The following is an 8,741-nucleotide window of genomic DNA, read 5'->3' as shown; positions in this document are numbered from 1 at the left end:
ATTTTTTAAATAAATACTAAGTTTAAACACATGGTTATTAGCATAAATGATAGATGAAAGCCCAACACATATTTGACTTAATATTTTTATCAAAATACTTTCAGATTTTGCATAAAACCCTTGTTCAAAGCCTGCTATTGAAATAGAATAAAACTTCAGGAATATCGATTATATTTTGAACTGAAAATGACTGGGATGACTGAACCTTTGCGCACTACAAGCTCAATAATATAGGTTAAATTTAACTGAATTAAAAAAATGAACAACCCTATTTGTATCAATTCTCAAGGGGTACAGTCCACGAGCCAATAGAAAACGAAGGAAAATCACTATACAACTGAACTGTCACTTTCTCACGTAAAATGCTCGCATTATTTTGATGGCGAAAGTAAGAAAAACAAGCATCTATATTGCCCAAAAAAGACGAGATAGCTTGTCCAGCAGCAGAGGGAATACTACGTCTCACAACACCATCAGTTGCCAAATCGGCCTCTTCTCCATGGCATTTTTTGTCGACTGCTGCCGTTACATTGTGCAGGACCATTCATTCGCTCTTTTTTCATATCGGCAAACAACGAATCCAGTGTATGAGGCCTTTGCTTTGTAACTACATTCCCTTCTTGTTGCTGTTGCGGCTGGTGCTGGATTGGCTACAAAGATAAAATTTGCCAGTTGACATCAATACAGAATTACTTGTGTAACATGCGATTCATTCAAATGCTCTGAATCATGTAACAAAGAATACCTTTGCTGCAAAACCTCCATTCTTAGCCCTCCTCTGAACAGGTGGTACTCCAGTCCTACACCAAGAAAATGAAAACCATGAATGGATATCTGAAACAGTAAAAAACAATAAGAGGGCAGGTCCAACAAGAGAATAGCTTTCACCCAACAAGTCCAGCAACCAGAATCAATACGGTGAAACTTGAGGAGCTTTTCATCAGAGGAAGAATGCAATAATTTCCAACAAGCAATAAAATAAGACAAATCAAACCATCTGCTTGCAAGTACTCATCAAATTTCCGGTAAGCTCAATCTGGGAATGTTGTGCTACCACTAAAAACACAGAAAACCCACCAATGCAATAGCAGAACTGGGGGAAGTCACAAGGGTTGATTTCCCAGAATGTCAGACAAACAGCAAACTTCCATTTGAGTAACCTCCAAACCCCAACTTGTGAAGAAAATCAACACTCGTAAATGCCATGAAAGATTGCATAATAGATGTCAATTTACATCCGAATAACTAGATAAAAACAACCAAGTCCCTTTCAAAATTCCTCCCAATCCGATATTATTCCTGCTTCACTTCTAGCTAGAGAATTTCAAGATGGCATCAGAGGCAGCAAACTGTTATCTTTGCCAAAAAGTATGCGTTTCAAGTCATGTATTACTGTGACCATCAATCCAAGGTTCTCAAACATAGCTAAAACCCAGTCACAAAATAGGCAATTAAGTGGCATCCTAGAAATGATTGGAAGAACGAAGAATCAATGCTAGACTCGGAAAGATTGAAGAAAGTTTTTTAAATTGGTACATTAAATTGATTCACAGCTAGGGTATGAAAAATCCTCTATTGTCACTGAATTTATTGCTTAAATTCTATGCATCTACCACATTTATTATTTGACCCATACATCGTAGATGCAAGACTTCCAAAATCTACCCAGTTAAAAAATTAATACATTGTAATGTTAAAAAAAAAAAAACCCAAAATACAAAATCAGAGCTAACAAAAACAAAGCACATAAATGTTTTGAATGAAGATTCAACCCAAGAAAATGAGACAAATTTGAAGAACAAAAACAAAAGCAAGACAAATCAGCCACTAAAAACTGCTAGTAAAACCACAAAAAAGAAGAAAAAGAAATTGCACAAACCTAGAATCAAAGACGAAGAGAAAAATCAAAGAAAATACAAAAAAAAAGTATAGAATAAAAGGAAATATAACCTGAAAATAGGCACCGATAAAGTGAAGAAGCACTTGGACTTCGATCAGTCCAATAAGAGAGTGAGCGAAATAGTTGGGCTGGAGATTTGAGACGGTGGAGCCGGCGAAAGATGCGAAGATGAAAGTGAATAATCAGGAGCGGGTGGAGCCTTGACTTTCCTGGCAGTTTCCGTTTGCATAGTATGCTTTTGGATTGGGAGGGTAAAATAGGGTTGAAATGGAAATCATAAAGAAGGAAAAATCATAAAGAAGGAAAAAATAAATTACCTGAAATATCTAGGTCTCCTCTGCAATCAATGGAAGAAAAGGGAAACGTAAAGATGGTTGGAAAGAAAGTTACAGAAGGAGAAGATGAAGCTGAGGGCAAAAATTAGAAAATGGGAAAAGGAAAATCGGAACAGGCGGATGGAATAGCTAATCAGATTTAAAGGCAAGGAATGATTATTACAGCCTTTTCATGTAATAGGGCCTGAATGGATTCAGGCTGTAATGGTATTACAGCCAACCAAACGTTAGTTTGGTGGTGGGCTCACCGAATTGGGGGGAATGCATTCCTATTCCCCCCAACCAAACATGTTGTTAGTGAAATCAAGTGTCTTACAACAATAAAAGTTTAGTTTTCATGTTAGAATTTATGAGTTCATGGATGAAGGAGAGAGAAAGTAAATAAAATGTGATACTAAGGTGACAAGAGAAATATGAGGAACTTGATCCTAGTGTTGTTAAGAATGGAAAGAAACTAACTAAGGATTGAAGGAAGGTAAGAAAAGGCATATGAAGCATATTCAAGCCATTTACCAAATACTCTTATGAAATTTTCTTACAATGATAGGTTTTGATGAAAATAAAGACATGAATTACTGAAATATTTTATTATCTTCTCCCTTAAAACCAAGCAACACATTCAAGTTAGCTTACTTGATAAAAAAGAAACTTGAATTTATTCAAATTTAGATAGAAGAAATGTTACTTACTATGAGCAAACACTAGAATTGAAAAGGAAAACCAAAAAACTGTTCCTACTTGTTGATGTGCGGAACTTCTAAACTCGTTGTTGATACGGTGTTCCAAAATCCATACTACTAAACCTGTACAAACGAAGGCTGCTCCAGTCGTTAACCAAAGATTCCAACTCAGTGGCTTTAAGAATATCCACATATTATTTCTGTCATCTTATTCGATTTTCACAACCATTGACACATCTGATTGCAAGTAAGGCAATGTAAAATCTACGTACTGAGACCGATTTGCAAGAATTGTTATATCTCCCACTGCAGCATCGAATTTCTATACCACCACAAAGAATATGCTATTGATTAGTGTCAAAATAAATGGAAATAATATGAAGAAAAATCTCTATCTAATTCTAGCCAAGCACCTGGTTTTTGACATGATAAAGAAGCTTATTGTATGTTCCTGCATTAGGACCAATGGGGAAAGGAATCAACTTATGGGGAATTGCAAAAGGTAATAACGCTAATGCCTCATCGAAGACATCATAAGAGAACCCTGTTACAGTGGACTCCTTGGTGTAAGGATCCTGTTCCAGTTTCAAATATGCTTCAAAGCCAGTTTTATCAGGGACCCCGATCCTTAACTTATTACCACCAACAGGTGTTGTCCAACCTCTGGGTATGTATTTTGTGTTTCCTGGCCATATAGGTGGTTTAAGTTCATATTTGGACATTGATTTCCCTTTTTTAGCTTTGCCTAGATTCCTAATCAATCCATTCTCAAGGGTCCAATACCCAATAACTTTTTCCTTGTTATTTATCACGTTGATGATTTCAAAAGCTGAAGATCGCAACTGTCCTCTAACCAAACTAAAATCTCTACTGAGGCCTTTTAATTTTGTTTTTAGTAACCCGTTTAGGATCATTTTGCCTATTTTTGAGACTTTTGTAACAGGAAACTGACTTGTATTTCTGTGATGATTTTCTCCATTAACATTAGAGCTCTCCTATGGAACCATTTCAACAGCCTTACCTAGTGCCCAAACAGTATCATATGCCAAATACCCAAAACTGTTTAATTTGGTAGAACTAGAATGAATATCACTTTCCCATTTCTTTTTAAAATTTTCAAGTCTTTTAGTGTTTAAGTTTGGCTTCTATGCAACACATGCAACATCAAATTGCAGAACAAGCTGCCCGAGCCATGCATGTAGCAGCTGAAGCACATTGCTACTGTTGTATTTCATTTTGTCTTGTTACTTTAAATGTTGTTTTGTAACTTAGTCAGATTTGAACTAAGTAGGTAACATACTTGATGTAATTAGGTGAAGCTTTAGCTGATAAATCAGCTTTGAAAAGTGTGCAACTCATGTTTAACAAGTTTCAATGTACTCAGTGGTAGTAGGTAATCTTTAGGTAACAATTTGCTCATTTTGACCAGCTTATGTCTGGTATATGTATTAGCATTTTGCCATCTTCAAGGTTTTGAAAATTCATCAGAATTCTTCATTAATGCTCTCTTAATTCTTTACTTTCTTTAGATCTTCAAGCCCGATTCTGTTTTTATTTGCACAGCAAGTATTGAGCCTTCAAGCTCAAGAAACTACTTGTTTCATTCATCTTTGTTCTTAGTTCCAACATTTAGATTGCGGTATGTGGGGCCTTATACCCAAAACACCTTGCCTTGAACCAATGACCTTAGCTCTCATGGGATCCAACAAAGTAGATAATCCATTAGTGATTGTTAGGAATAACTACTTTAGTTATTGTTAGTTAATAAGTTGTTAATAACTTCAGTTAGTTGGTTTATTTTGTATTAAATACATGACACTGGTTTGAGTAATGGAAGAGAGAAGAATTACTTTCTACTTCTTTATTGTTGAGTTTAACATGGTATCAAAAGCAAAGGTCTTCTTGGTGTAGAATTTTTTTCCCTGGCCACCGAAACCGTTCCAGAAGTTGAACCAATGGTTGACACACGTCGTCACTCCTCCAACACTGGGGAGGCTGTTCATTCGCAAGGATCTAGCAGTCTTTGCGCACCTACAGTTCATTACTTCTCCAAACACGACACTATCAAACTTGCTGAGCACAACTTTCTTTTGTAGAAGCATAAACTTTTGTTGATTCTTGAGGGTTATGGTCTTGAAGGGTTTGTATTAGGTAAAGTTCTTTCTCCTCATCCTTTCATCATTGGATCTAAAGGTCAGCAACTTGAAAATCCAACTTTCCTTGTTCATAAGAAGCAAGTAAGTTTCTAGCTTCTTGGTTGTTGTCTATTGTGACAGATGATGTCTTGGTTCATCTTACAACTGCCAAGACAAGCTTTGATATATGGACAACCATTGAGAGAAGATTTAGTGCAAAATCTACCATTAAAATCTCGATCATGCGTCATGCTCTATACTCGCTCAAGAAAGCAAATCTTTCTATTAAAGAGTATGTATCTATGGTAAAGCATCTTAGTGATAATTTGACTACTGTTGGGAGTTTTATCTCTGAGCAAGAACAAGTAAGTGTCATCTTGGCTGGTCTTTCACTCGAGTTTGAATCTATTCAGGTGTTTGCCTCTGCAACTCATTTATCTCTTGACTTGTTGACTGAAATGTTACTTGATTGTGAATCACAACAACTGGATCTATTAACAGAAGTTCCTTGCCAAGCAAATTTGGCTTCTCGACAGCAAGACACTAACATTGGTTCGGAACAGCCTGTTGAGTCCAATCGATATTCTCAGAACCATAAGCAAGGCTACAAAGGGCAAGGTCGTGGCTGGTCTCGTGGGAATGGTCGAGGTTGGTCTCGCTCCAGGCCACAGTGTCAGTTATGTGGTAAGCTTGGACGTATGGTTCATACCTGTTATCACAGGTTTGATGAAAACTTTTCTGGTGTTGGTTCAACTAACTCGAAGATAGTCAACTACCATCAGCTACATGGCCAAGGTTGTTCGTCTTCTGTTCCTTCTTGTTCATCTATGTCTCATTGCTATGGGTCGTTTCCTCAGAATTCATCCAGTTAGCCGTCTCTTCGAGCTCCTACATCTTCTCCACCTGATCAAGTGTGGTATCTTGACTCTAGGGCAAAAAATCACATCGCTCCTGAAGTGTCTAATCTTACGACTGCCTCGCCCTACAAAGGTACAAGCCATGTCACTGTGGGAAATGGTGAGTCTATCTCTATAGCTAATGTAGGGTCATCAACTTTCTTGGCTGGCTTCAGACTCCTGCGTCTTCAGAATGTTTTACATGTTCCTACAGTTTACAAGAATCTGATGTCTATGGGTCAGTTTGCTAAAGATAATGGTGTCTATTTTGAATTTCACCCGTTTCTGTGTTTTGTGAAAGACATTCAGACAAGGATGACTCTGCTAGAGGGCCACATGTATGAGGGTTTATACAGGTTTCAATTTTCAAAATCTGCTCCCACCACAGTCAATTCTTTCCCAAAGCCTAGCTCACGTTTACTGAACAGTGTTCAGCTTTCCTCCTTTTCTTTATGGCACAAAAGGCTTGGCCATCCTTGCCATAACACCTTCGCTTATGTGTTGAAATCTTGTAGAGTTCCTTTCAAACAAAGTAATGTGCCTCGAATATGTACAGCTTGTTAGTTAGGCAAGGCTCACAAGCTCTCTTTTCCCTCTTCACATACAATGTATTCTTCTCCTTTTAATCTTGTGGTATCTGATATATGGGGACCCGCTCATACACTTTTAAATGGTTTCTCTTATTACATTTCTTTTGTCGACATGTATAGTAGATACACTTGGATTTATTTTCTCAAAAATAAGTCTGAGGTGGTTCAGTGTTTTTTGAATTTTCATCAGATGGTTAAAGTACAATTTGGTCATTCTATTAAAATGCTACAAACTGATTGGGGGAGAATATCGTGTCTTATCAAATGAGCTCTCTCGACTTGGTATACATCACAGGGTCACTTGTCCCTACACCTCAGAGTAGAATGGGGTTGCTGAAAGAAAGCACAGACAAATAGTTGATATGGGCCTGTCTCTTTTAGCTCAGTCTGCTATGCCTTTAAAATTTTGGTTTTATGCCTTTGCACATGTAGTTTACTTGACTAACAGACTACCTACTCCTGTTCTGCATCAAGTAAGTCCTTATGAAGCACTTCACAAACTTGAACCTGAATATGGTCTGCTATGGGTGTTTGGTTGTTCTTGTTTTCCTGATTTGAGGCCATTCCAACAGCGTAAGTTACAATTTCGATCTCAAAGGTGTGTGTTTCTTGGCAGTGCTCCTAATACAAAAGGTTATAGGTGCATTACTGAAGATGGTCAGGTTTTTTATCTCAACATCTTCGTTTTGATGAGACTCAGTTTCCATTTCATGATGGTTTCTGCTCACAGTCTCAAGTTGGTTCTATAAGGGATCTTCATCAACAGTTCGTGCTTCCTCTGGATGTAGCTAATAATTTTCCTGGACACACCTCCACACAAATAGTCACAAGGCCAGCCAGGGTTTCTCTTATGGCACCTTCACCTGTACAATCTGCAAGTACTCACTCTCCTTCCAGTCTCTCTGCTGACTTTCCAGCAATAGATGATGTGCCTACATCTTGTGATCAGACTGAGTGTATTACAGCAGCTCCTTCGAGTGTGAACATTCACCCTATGTAGACTCGTTCCAAAAATGGTATTTTTAAGCCCAAAGTCTTTGCTTCTGTTCTGGCTGAGAAGAAGTCCATGACTATAACCGAAGCTTTTCAGAGTATTGCTTGGGCAACAGCTGCACAAGCTGAATAAAGTGTTTTGCTCGCTAATCATGCTTGGGACCTTATGCCCTTACCTGAAGGTCGTCGCGCTGTTGGCTGTAAGTGGATCTTTAAGATTAAGAGACATGCAGATGGTTCAATTGTTCGATACAAGGGTAGACTAGTTGTTAAGGGCTACCTGCAAGAAGCTGGCATTAACTTCCAGGAAACTTTCAGCCCTACGGTTAAGCCAAATACAATCATAGTGGTCCTTACATTGGTAGTGTCTTTAAACTGGCCATTGAGACAAGTTGACATTAATAACGCTTTTTTGAATGGGGATTTTAGTAAGGAAATTTACATGATGCAGCCACCAGGGTTCGAGCAACAAGGGCCAAATGGTGAGCTCCTAGTCTATAAACTAATGAAGGCTTTATATGGTCTTAAACAAGCACCTCAGGCTTGGTTTCATAAGTTGAAAGAATTTCTGGTAACCACAAAGTTTGAAGTCTCCAAAGCTGATAATTCTCTCTTCATTCTTCGGTCAGGATCTCAATTGTTTTATGTTTTAGTCTATGTTGATGACATTATCGTCACTTGGAATAATTCTCAGGCTACAGGCCAGTTTGTTACTCAGCTCAATGGTCAGTTTTCTTTGAAAGATCTAGGGAAGTTGAGCTATTTTCTTGGCATCGAAGTAAACTACACTTCAGAAGGTGTGTTCCTTACTCAGAAAAAATATATTCTTGAACTACTTAAAAGAGCCTCCATGGATAGATCGAATGGCTTGCCAACACCAATGGTCACCACATGTCGTCTGTCAACTGATGCAGGAAGTTCTGTTGAGGATGAGCGTCACTACAAGAGCATTGTTGGTGCCTTCCAGTACGTGGTAATCACTAAACCCGACATTGCTTACTCCGTAAACAAGGTTTGCCAGTTCATGCATAAACCTTTGGACTTGCATTTCAAGGCTGTGAAAAGGTTATTAAGGTATTTACAAGGGACACTGAACTATGGGTTGAGATTCACCCGAGCCTCAAAGTTTTTGCTTGAAGGATACTCCGATGCTAGTTGGGGGTCAGATGTTGATGATCGCAGGTCAGCCTCAGGATTTTGTGTGTTTCTTGG

At 38.2% G+C, this 8,741-nt stretch overlaps 1 long non-coding RNA gene across 1 annotated transcript; it reads right to left on the bottom strand.

Annotated features, from left to right (window-relative positions):
• Positions 1-231: 231 nt before the first annotated feature.
• LOC105780419 (uncharacterized) lies at positions 232-2,543 on the bottom strand. The gene is made up of 3 exons (XR_001129272.2): positions 1,951-2,543; positions 746-800; positions 232-650 (listed from the first exon to the last, which is right to left on the bottom strand). It is a non-coding gene; the product is annotated as an uncharacterized LOC105780419 (long non-coding RNA).
• Positions 2,544-8,741: the final 6,198 nt, after the last annotated feature.

Source organism: Gossypium raimondii, chromosome 4 (assembly GCF_025698545.1).
Source record: "Gossypium raimondii isolate GPD5lz chromosome 4, ASM2569854v1, whole genome shotgun sequence".
Lineage (NCBI taxonomy): Eukaryota > Viridiplantae > Streptophyta > Magnoliopsida > Malvales > Malvaceae > Gossypium > Gossypium raimondii.
The sequence above is the reverse complement of the archived record's forward strand: the minus strand, read 5'-3'. Positions and strand labels throughout refer to the sequence as shown.